The sequence below is a fragment of the Rattus norvegicus genome, chromosome X, assembly GCF_021556685.1.
Source record: "Rattus norvegicus strain SHRSP/BbbUtx chromosome X, alternate assembly SHRSP_T2T, whole genome shotgun sequence".
Taxonomy (NCBI): Eukaryota; Metazoa; Chordata; class Mammalia; order Rodentia; family Muridae; genus Rattus; species Rattus norvegicus.
The window spans coordinates 34,230,587-34,240,216 of NC_141554.1; the positions used below are offsets into that span (position 1 = coordinate 34,230,587).

The following is a 9,630-nucleotide window of genomic DNA, read 5'->3' on the forward strand; positions in this document are numbered from 1 at the left end:
TTTCAGCTCTAAGTTTGATTATTTGCTGCCTTCTACTCCTCCTGGGTATATTTGCTTCTTTTTGTTCTAGAGCTTTTAGGTGTGTTGTCAAGCTGGTGACATATGCTCTCTCCTGTTTCTTTCTGCAGGCACTCAGCACTATGAGTTTTCCTCTTAGCACAGCTTTCATTGTGTCCCATAAGTATGGGTATGTTGGACCTTCATTTTCATTAAATTCTAAAAAGTCTTTAATTTCTTTCTTTATTTCTTCCTTGACCAGATTATCATTGAGTAGAGCATTATTCAATTTCCACCTATATGTGGGCATTCTTCCCTTACTGTTATTGAAGACCAGCTTTAGGCCGTGGTGGTCTGATAGCACGCATGGGATTATTTCTATCTTTCTGTACCTGTTGAGGCCCGTTTTTTGACCAATTATATGATCAATTTTGGAGAAAGTACCATGAGGAGCTGAGAAGAAGGTATATCCTTTTGCTTTAGGATAGAATGTTCTATAAATATCTGTTAAGTCCATTTGGCTCATGACTTCTCATATTGTGTCTACGTCTCTGTTTAATTTCTGTTTCCATGATCTGTCCATTGAGGAGAGTGGGGTGTTGAAATCTCCTACTATTATTGTGTGAGGTGCAATGTGTGTTTTGAGCTTTAGTAAGGTTTCTTTTACATATGTAGGTGCCCTTGTATTTGGGGCATAGATATTTAGGACTGAGAGTTCATCTTGGTGGATTTTTCCTTTGATGAATATGAAGTGTCCTTCCTTATCTTTTTTGATGACTTTTAGTTGAAAATTGATTTTATTTGATATTAGCATGGCTACTCCAGCTTGCTTCTTCCGACCATTTGCTTGGAAAGTTGTTTTCCAGCCTTTCAATCTGAGGTAGTGTCTGTCTTTGTCTCTGAGGTGTGTTTCCTGTAGGCAGCAGAATGCAGGGTCCTCGTTGCGTATCCAGTTTGTTAATCTATGTCTTTTTATTGGGGTGTTGAGGCCATTGATGTTGAGAGATATTAAGGAATAGTGATTATTGCTTCCTGTTATATTCATATTGGGATATGAGGTTATGTTTGTGTGCTTTTCTTCTGTTTTGTTGCCAAGACGATTAGTTTCTTGCTTTTCTAGGGTATAGCTTGCCTCCTTATGTTGGGCTTTACCATTTATTATCCTTTGTAGTGCTGGATTTGTAGAAAGATATTGTGTTGTAAGACTCTCAGAGAGAATCTTCCCTCAGGAGGGAGATCCTCAAGCCCAATGACCAGACCGAGTCCACAGGCTGCAATCTGCAAGAGTTTTTTTATTGATCAGGATACACAGGTATCTGTGGGCGTCCCAGTCAATTTGGAAGACTGGCGCGCCTAACAGATCCAGGGTAGGCTTTTTATAGTATTTTGGGGAGCAGAAGCAGGCTTACAGAAGCAGATGCATGGTTACAGGGATGTGATTGGTGGAGTAAATGAGGCATACGTGTATGTTACCTATTTTGGCTATAATCATAACAGTGAGTTAACAAAAAGTACATGGTAGTCAGGGCTTCCGGGGGGTCAGGGACTTTTTCTTTTTCCTGCCAGGTGGCCCATGGAGCAGTGCCCATAATTTAGTCTGGTTTCTGCATTTTGTTTTCTTTTCTGGTCTGTTTCGTCTAAATGATGGGTCAGCTTGTCCCACATATCTAAAAACTTACTTTTTACTTCTATAGTTGAGGGCCTTGGGCTTGTACAATTCCCTTTCTGGGAGGGGGTCTTTCATTCCCCCATTTTCTTTTTGTCCTTGAGTGGAATCTTCCACTCAACTTCCACTTCCACTTGGTTAAGGTACCTCTGTTTTTTGTTGTTTCACCATCTGATACTGTTGTCTCAGCACAAAAGTTTGAATAACTGAAAGACTATATCTCTTATTATTCCTGTCTGATCTGTATAGAAACAACATTCTTCTTTTAGTGTAGCACACAGACTCTTTCTTTAAGGAATATCAGGTCTAATCTTTTCCTATTTTGAAGGACTACCTCTGAGAGGGAGGTTAGGTGTTCTTGGAGGTCAGCTAAAAAGTCTTTTTTACTTTTTATATCTGAGTCAATGGCAGTTCTGAATTCTCTATAAGCCTTGCATTGTAGGGCAACAGCAGATGTCCTTGTGCTGCCCTTGTAGCACCTGGATAGCCTTAAATAATTCTCAACTCTCTTTTGTGTCTTATTAAGTCTTTAGCATCAGGATTCTAATCTGGACACTATCTGAACCTATACAAGGTCTTTTAGAACTTCTAAACTTATATAGGTTGTGATCCCTGAGGCACAGTCCCAAGAAGTGTTAGGAGTACTAACATATGCAATGTTATATCATTTGCAATAAAAATCAAGCCTATCCTTACACCTATTCCGAGGGAATCCAGGGCAAACAGGCAAACATGAAATTCTTGTTTCTAAAACACACTCCTCAAGTGAGCATTATAGCAACCTCTCAATCACTTAAGTCTAGGGAGCTTTTTGAAGATCTGAGTGTCCCTCTAGGTCCCAGCTCTCAGCCCCAACAGCTAGTACGCTGCTGGTGAGGGCTGAGACTTGATGGCTGTCAGGGTGGTCAGCAGCACCAGGTACGGTCCTTTCCAGCGAGGCTCGAGTGTCTGGGCTCCGTGTCGTTGTATGTAGCTGCAGTCTCTAACCTGGAACTGATGGGATATCTCAGGGGTCTCCGGGGCATAGGCTGCTGTCAGCTGTGAGCAGATTTCTTTCTGTATCACCTGTAGGTCTTTTAGCCTGGCATATAAATCATTATTACTATGACATGTTGGTTCAGTAACATCATCTAATATAGTCAGGGGAGCTGAGGCCCCATATAAGATCTCAAAGGGGGTAAAGCTGAATCTGGAAGGGGTATTTCTTGCTCTGAAGAGAGCAAGAGGGAAGGAGTGTCACCCAGTCTGTGCCAGTCTCCATGGTTAATTTGGTCAGGGTCTCTTTTAAAATTTTATTTATTTATTCTACCTGTCCTGAACTTTGAGGTCTGTAAATACAACGTAATTTTCAATCAACCTCTAAATACCTGGCCACACCCTGGCTTACCTTGGCAACGAAAGTAGGGCTGTTGTCTGACCAGATTACCTTGGGCACTCCAGACCTGTTGAAGATTTCTTCTAGTATCTTCTTGATGACTATTGAGGCCGTCTCTTGCTTGGTGGGGAAAGCTTCTACCTATTCCTGAAAAGATATCTATAAACACTAGGAGACATTTATAACCATATTTTCCTGGTTTTATCTCTGTGAAGTCCACTTCTCAGTAGTATCCAGGCCGTTCCACATGGAGCCTCATACCACAGTCAACTTTCCTGAAAACAGTTACCTTTTGGCCTGGTATACATCAGTGCACTATCTGTTCCACGAGATACTTGAGACCTGTGACATAATATTTAGTTTTTGAAAATGTCTGGATGAGTTTGCTTACCCCTAAGTGAGTCTATTGATGCATTTGTTTTACCATGGCCTCTGCCTGTAAAAATTGTAGCAGGATCTTCTTTCTCGTTGAGGTGTACCAGAGTCTCTTCCTCGGCCTGGCTGGGTCATGTAGGGCCCTTAACAGAGCCAGAATCTCTTTTTTTTTCTTGCCCTCAGATGTCAGCAGGCCCCTCTGCTGATGGGCTGTAGCAAAGGCATACCTGTTGTCCACATAAATGTTAAGTCTCTTTCCCAGCTCAAGGGCTTTGGTGAGGGGAGCGAGCTCTACCCCCTGAGTAGTGGTGTCTTCTGGTAGGGCCTGAGCCCAAATGACTCTGTTTCTATCTACCACTGTTGTCCCAGCCCATCTTTTTTCTTCTGTAAGAAGCTGTTCTCATCTATGAACCAGATGGCATCTACCCCCTCTGTTGGCTGATCAGTCCGATCTTTATGCCACTCCTGTGCTTTAGTGAGCTCCTGTTGACAGTCATGAAGGGGGATGTCTAGGTCAGGGTCCGGGAGCAGGGTTGCAGGGTTTAGACTCGTAGGGGCAGTCTGGGATCACAAGGAACAAGTGGGATACCCGGCCCACGCCAAGGTCCACCGTTCTTCGGGTAGTCCATGAGTATCATTTGTTGCCAGTAGTCCCCTGTACTCAAGGTCTTTTGCTGGACACTAGCCAATTTGGGCGTAGGAGCACAGAGTGTTGGGCCCCCGTATTCACAAAACAACTGGGCAGGCTTCCCTTCTATCTTTGCGCATAGCCAGCACTCTAGGACCAAGAGGCTTGCCTTCCGGGTTGCTGGAGAGGCCCTTCTTGTTCTTCCTGGGGCAGTCCCTGACCCAGTGTCCTTTTTCCTTGCGATAGGCACACTGATCTTTAGCTAGGAATTCTCTTCTGTTGCCAGGTACTGTCTTCCTAGGTTCCCTAACTACTGTGGCCAGTATATATTCTTCTCCTGTCTTTTATCCCTCTTTAACTCTCTAGCTTCTTTTTCCTTTTGTCTCTTTTCTTCCTTAGCTTCCTGCTCTTTTTACCTTCTTTTCTCTTTCTCTTCCTCAGTCTCTCTCTCATATCTTCTGCATCTTCCTCTACAGCTATTAGATGCTGTCCACTTATGTAACTACACTTCAACTTTACTTTCTCTGCAACTTACACTAACTCTCAGAAACTTAGCTTAACCCTTTAAATTTCTGTAACTTTCTCTCTTTATATCTTTTCCTTATCTTAGCCAGATTGGTGGGGCATTTTCCAGCCCCTCAGAGACCCACCCTTGGAGCCTGGTGGCAGACCTGGAGCACTCCCTACCTTCAGGGGTATTCAAGTCAACAGTCAGCAGTGAGGGTCTTCCATCCATGTCTGGAACATTCTTTCTGGCCTCCAGTAGGATTCCGTCTTTCCTCGGTGGTAAAGAAGACCTGTAACAGTTACTAACAAGCATCTCAAATGGGATGTGAGAAAACAAGAAGAGAATCTAGAGAATAGAGGTTCACTGAAGAGGACAAATAGCATTTAGTCACACAGCTAAACCAGGAGGACTTTTTGGGACAAAAAGGCCGTTGTAAAAATAAGCACAAGCTTTGTGTCTGTGAAACAGAACGGCAAGCAGAGAGGGAGCTGATCTGTTACCGACTATCTCTCTGGACTTAAGAACTAATAACAAAAGGATGGAGAGATGGTTAGGACCTGGGTGCTAGATGCCAAGTGGCTGACAAAGAATTGTACACCTATTCACCTGGGACTTTCAGGACCTCAGTAGCAGGCCTCTACCAAACTGTCTCAGTGGGCTAAAGGCCCATGGAAAAGAAAACATTAATCCTGACCTTGGCCACAGCCAAAGCCTGAATTCTAAATTTTGACTGGCAAAACAAAGTTCTTCACAGTTTGTTGCAGATTCCCTCCGAAACTATCTCAGGGGCTTCTCTGTCCCCCAACCTGGGGCATTTTGACCACAGGGGTAGGAACTGGCTGCTGTGGGGATAGGATCAAAGGCACTCTCCATGTCAATGATGACTAACAGGGAAGGTTATTTAATGTTGGAAATCAACTCCTCTCTTGGAATAGGGCGAGCAGATAAGGCAGGCTCCCTTAAAGAACTTCTCTTAATGAACACTCTCCTTCTGTGAGCAAGTGTTGAAGGTCTGGTCACTGAAGGCAGCAACTGGAATTATTTTTTTTTAGGGCCAAAAGTCTCATAAAACAACCACTAACTCTATATTATCTTTTTGTTGTCAAAGCGTCAACCCCAGCCGGCCTCATCACCTTGAAACTCCTCTTACGCTGACTTGGCCAGAGCTGCGCCACTGCCCACGCGCAGCCTGCAGCTTGCTAGCAGGCCTGCATGCTTGTCACCCTCAGCCCCTACATTTTCCTACTCTGTGCTGTCCCTTCCTTAGAAGCTGTGAATGTTTAAGCAACAGGGAGAATTTTTCTTCAGGATCTAAGGTAAAGCTTTCAGGCTCTTGTTAATGCCTGCTTCAGACAGGGTCACTCACTAACCTGGAGTTCTTCATACACAACTGTTAACAGCAGCTAGACTGGACAAGGGGAGCAAAGGGAGGGGCATCTCTCCTTGGGGAGGAGGCTAAGAGAGAAAGATAAAACTCCCCAGCAGAAAACAATTTTTCTCAAGCAATTTATTTCCAAGTTAAGCACCAAGAGGACCAAGTAAAACTCCTTGACAAACAAAGCAAACAGTTTCATGATTTTAAACACAGTCGTCAGTCCAAGATTTTAAACACAGTCGTCTATCCAAAGTTCAAAAACGAAACAAAAGTCAAAAAGACACTTGACAATACCACAGAAAACAACCCAGACAAACAAGACCAAGACAAAGCATCCTATGACCAATTTCCACAGATATTCAAAGAAAATTAGGACGCAAAGAAGACAAACAATTCCAACAGTCAAACAAGCAACAGACAGACGCACCGTGCGGCTTCAGTGTCAAACTGAAACCAAAAATTTAGTGGATTCGGCTCTCTCCTCTCTCCTCCAACCCAAAACCATGTATCCTTCCGATACAGGCTGAGCCCCGAAAAACCGGGCTCTAAACACCCTTGGAACGTCTTCCAGGGCTGCGGGGGAGAAGTCCGAGCTCGTCAGCTCCTTCTCTGGCCCGCCCAAATGCAAACGGTATAGACCCAAGCCAAGTAACTAAGCATTTACAGAACAAGTCACAAAGCAAGACAAGACAGGACAAGACAAACACTGGCCAGCTTACCTCCCGGTGGGTGGTCGGTGGTCTCTAGGCAGAGGATCTCCGATCCCGGACGAGCCCCCATATGTAAGACTCTCAGAGAGAATCTTCCCTCAGGAGGGAGATCCTCAAGCCCAATGACCAGACCGAGTCCACAGGCTGCAATCTGAAAGAGGATTTTTATTGATCAGGATACACAGGTATCTGTGGGCGTCCCAGTCAATTTGGAAGACTGGCGCGCCTAACAGATCCAGGGTAGGCTTTTTATAGTATTTTGGGGAGCAGAAGCAGGCTTACAGAAGCAGATGCATGGTTACAGGGATGTGATTGGTGGAGTAAATGAGGCATACGTGTATGTTACCTATTTTGGCTATAATCATAACAGTGAGTTAGCAAAAAGTACATGGTAGTCAGGGCTTCCGGGGGGTCAGGGACTTTTTCTTTTTCCTGCCAGGTGGCCCATGGAGCAGTGCCCATAATTTAGTCTGGTTTCTGCATTTTGTTTTCTTTTCTGGTCTGTTTCATCTAAATGATGGGTCAGCTTGTCCCACATATCTAAAAACTTACTTTTTACTTCTATAGTTGAGGGCCTTGGGCTTGTACAATTCCCTTTCTGGGAGGGGGTCTTTCAGTGTAAATTTGGTTTTGTCATGGAATATCTTGGTTTCTCCATCTATGTTAATTGAGAGTTTTGCAGGATACAGTAACCTGGGCTGGCATTTGTGTTCTCTTGGGGTCTGTATGACATTTGTCCAGGATCTTCTGGCCTTCATAGTTTCTGGCGAAAAGTCAGGTGTGATTCTGATAGGTCTGCCTTTATATGTTACTTGACCTTTTTCCCTTACTGCTTTTGATATTCTTTCTTTATTTTGTGCGTTTGGTGTTTTGACTATTATGTGACGGGAGGTGTTTCTTTTCTGGTCCAATCTATTTGGAGTTCTGTAGGCTTCTTGTATGCCTATGGGTATCTCTTTTTTTAGGTTAGGGAAGTTTTCTTCTATGATTTTGTTGAAGATATTTACTGGTCCTTTGAGCTGGGAGTCTTCACTCTCTTCTATACCAATTATCCTTAGGTTTGATCTTCTCATTGAGTCCTGGATTTCCTGTATGATTTGGACCAGTAGCTTTTTCCGCTTTACATTATCTTTGACAGTTGAGTCAATGATTTCTATGGAATCTTCTGCTCCTGAGATTCTCTCTTCCATCTCTTGTATTCTGTTGGTGAAGCTCGTATCTACAGCTCCTTGTCTCTTCTTTTGGTTTTCTATATCCAGGGTTGTTTCCATGTGTTCTGTCTTGATTGCTTCTATTTCCATTTTTAATTCCTTCAACTGTTTTATTGTGTTTTCCTGGAATTCTTTCAGGGATTTTTGTAATTCCTCTCTGTAGGCTTCTACTTGTTTATTTATGTTTTCCTGTGTTTCTCTAAGGGAGTTCTTCATGTCTTTCTTGAAGTCCTCCAGCATCATGATCAAATATGATTTTGAAACTAGATCTTGCTTTTCTGGTGTGTTTGCACATTCCTTGTTTGCTTTGGTGGGAGAATTGGGCTCCGATGATGCCATGTAGTCTTGGTTTCTGTTGCTTGGGTTCCTGCGCTTGCCTCTCGCCATCAGATTATCTCTAGTGTTACTTTGTTCTGCTATTTCTGACAGTGGCTAGACTGTCCTATAAGCCTGTGTGTCAGGAGTGGTGTAGACCTGTTTTCCTGTTTTCTTTCAGCCAGTTATGGGGACAGAGTGTTCTGCTTTCGGGCTTGTAGTTTTTCCTATCTACAGGTCTTCAGCTGTTCCTGTGGGCCTGTGTCTGGAAGCGTGTCTGCCTCTCTGAAGGTTTAGCTCTCCCTCCCATGGGATTTGGGTGCAGAGAACTGTTTATCTGGTCGGTCCTGTCAGGTTCTGGCGGTGTCTCAGATGCAGTGGTCCTGCTGCTCCTGGGCCCTCCTCTACAGGAACCTAGAAGCCGTATACAGTTTCCTCTTGGGCCAGGGATGTGGGCAGGGGTGGGCAGTGTTGGTGGTCTCTTCTGCTCTGCAGCCTCAGGAGTGCCCACCTGACCAAGCCTTGAGGTCTCTCTCCCACGGGGTTTGGGAGGAGAGAGCTGCTGCGGGCCGGGATCCGCGGGTTTGGGACTCCCAGTAAACACCGGAAGTGCCCGGTCCTAGAGGAATTTTGCCTCTGTGTGTCCTGAGTTCACCAGGCAGGTCTCTTGTAGCAGAAAAGTTGGTCTTACCTGTTGTCCCGAGTCTCAAGTTTGCTCGTGGGGTGCTGCCTACGAGCTCTCCGTGGCAGCAGCAACAAGGAAGATCTGCGCCACCCTTTCCGGGAGCTTCCGTGCACCAGGGTTCCAGATGGCGTTTGGTGTTTTCCTCTGGCGTCAGAGATGTGCGCAGAGTGCAGTCTCTTCTGGTTTCCCAGGCGTGTCTGCCTCTCTGAAGGTTTAGCTCTCCCTCCCACGGGATTTGGGTGCAGAGAACTGTTTATCTGGTAGGTCCCTTCAGGTTCTGGCGGTGTCTCAGATGCAGCGTTCCTGCTGCTCCTGGGCCCTCCTCTACGGTAATCCAGAGGCCGTATCCTTTGTATTTTTAAACCAAGTAACCTACTTACTTGTTTTTAATAAAGGGAATATCAGTATGTAGTTTGTTGTTGTTGTTGTTGTTGCTGTTGTTGTTGTTGTTGTTGTTGTTGTTGTTAGTGTTGCTGATGCTGGTGGTTTGAGTTAAGTTTCACAAAAGGCGGCCAGCCAGTGAGATGTTCAGTAGACAGCAGTGGCTGAGTCCAAGCTTCATGAATTGAGTTCAATGCCTGGGACCCACAAAGTAGAAGGAGAGAACAGATTCCTATAAGCTGTCCCTTATCCTTTCACACACATACTATGGCCCACTCCTTCCCCACACAAAATAGATAAATTCTGCCAAAGAACTCACAACCCAAAACAGTCATCTTCCGTCCCATTATCAGTCTCAATTTTGAGATAATTCCTGAATTCTTCTATTTTCTAGATATTAGGGC

General features: G+C 44.5%; 1 long non-coding RNA gene across 1 annotated transcript; it reads right to left on the reverse strand.

The window, feature by feature from the left end:
• Positions 1-1,566: 1,566 nt before the first annotated feature.
• LOC147998192 (uncharacterized) lies at positions 1,567-6,734 on the reverse strand. Its single transcript, XR_015646518.1, has 2 exons — positions 6,644-6,734; positions 1,567-2,744 (listed from the first exon to the last, which is right to left on the reverse strand). It is a non-coding gene; the product is annotated as an uncharacterized LOC147998192 (long non-coding RNA).
• Between the last annotated feature and the right edge of the window lie 2,896 nt (positions 6,735-9,630).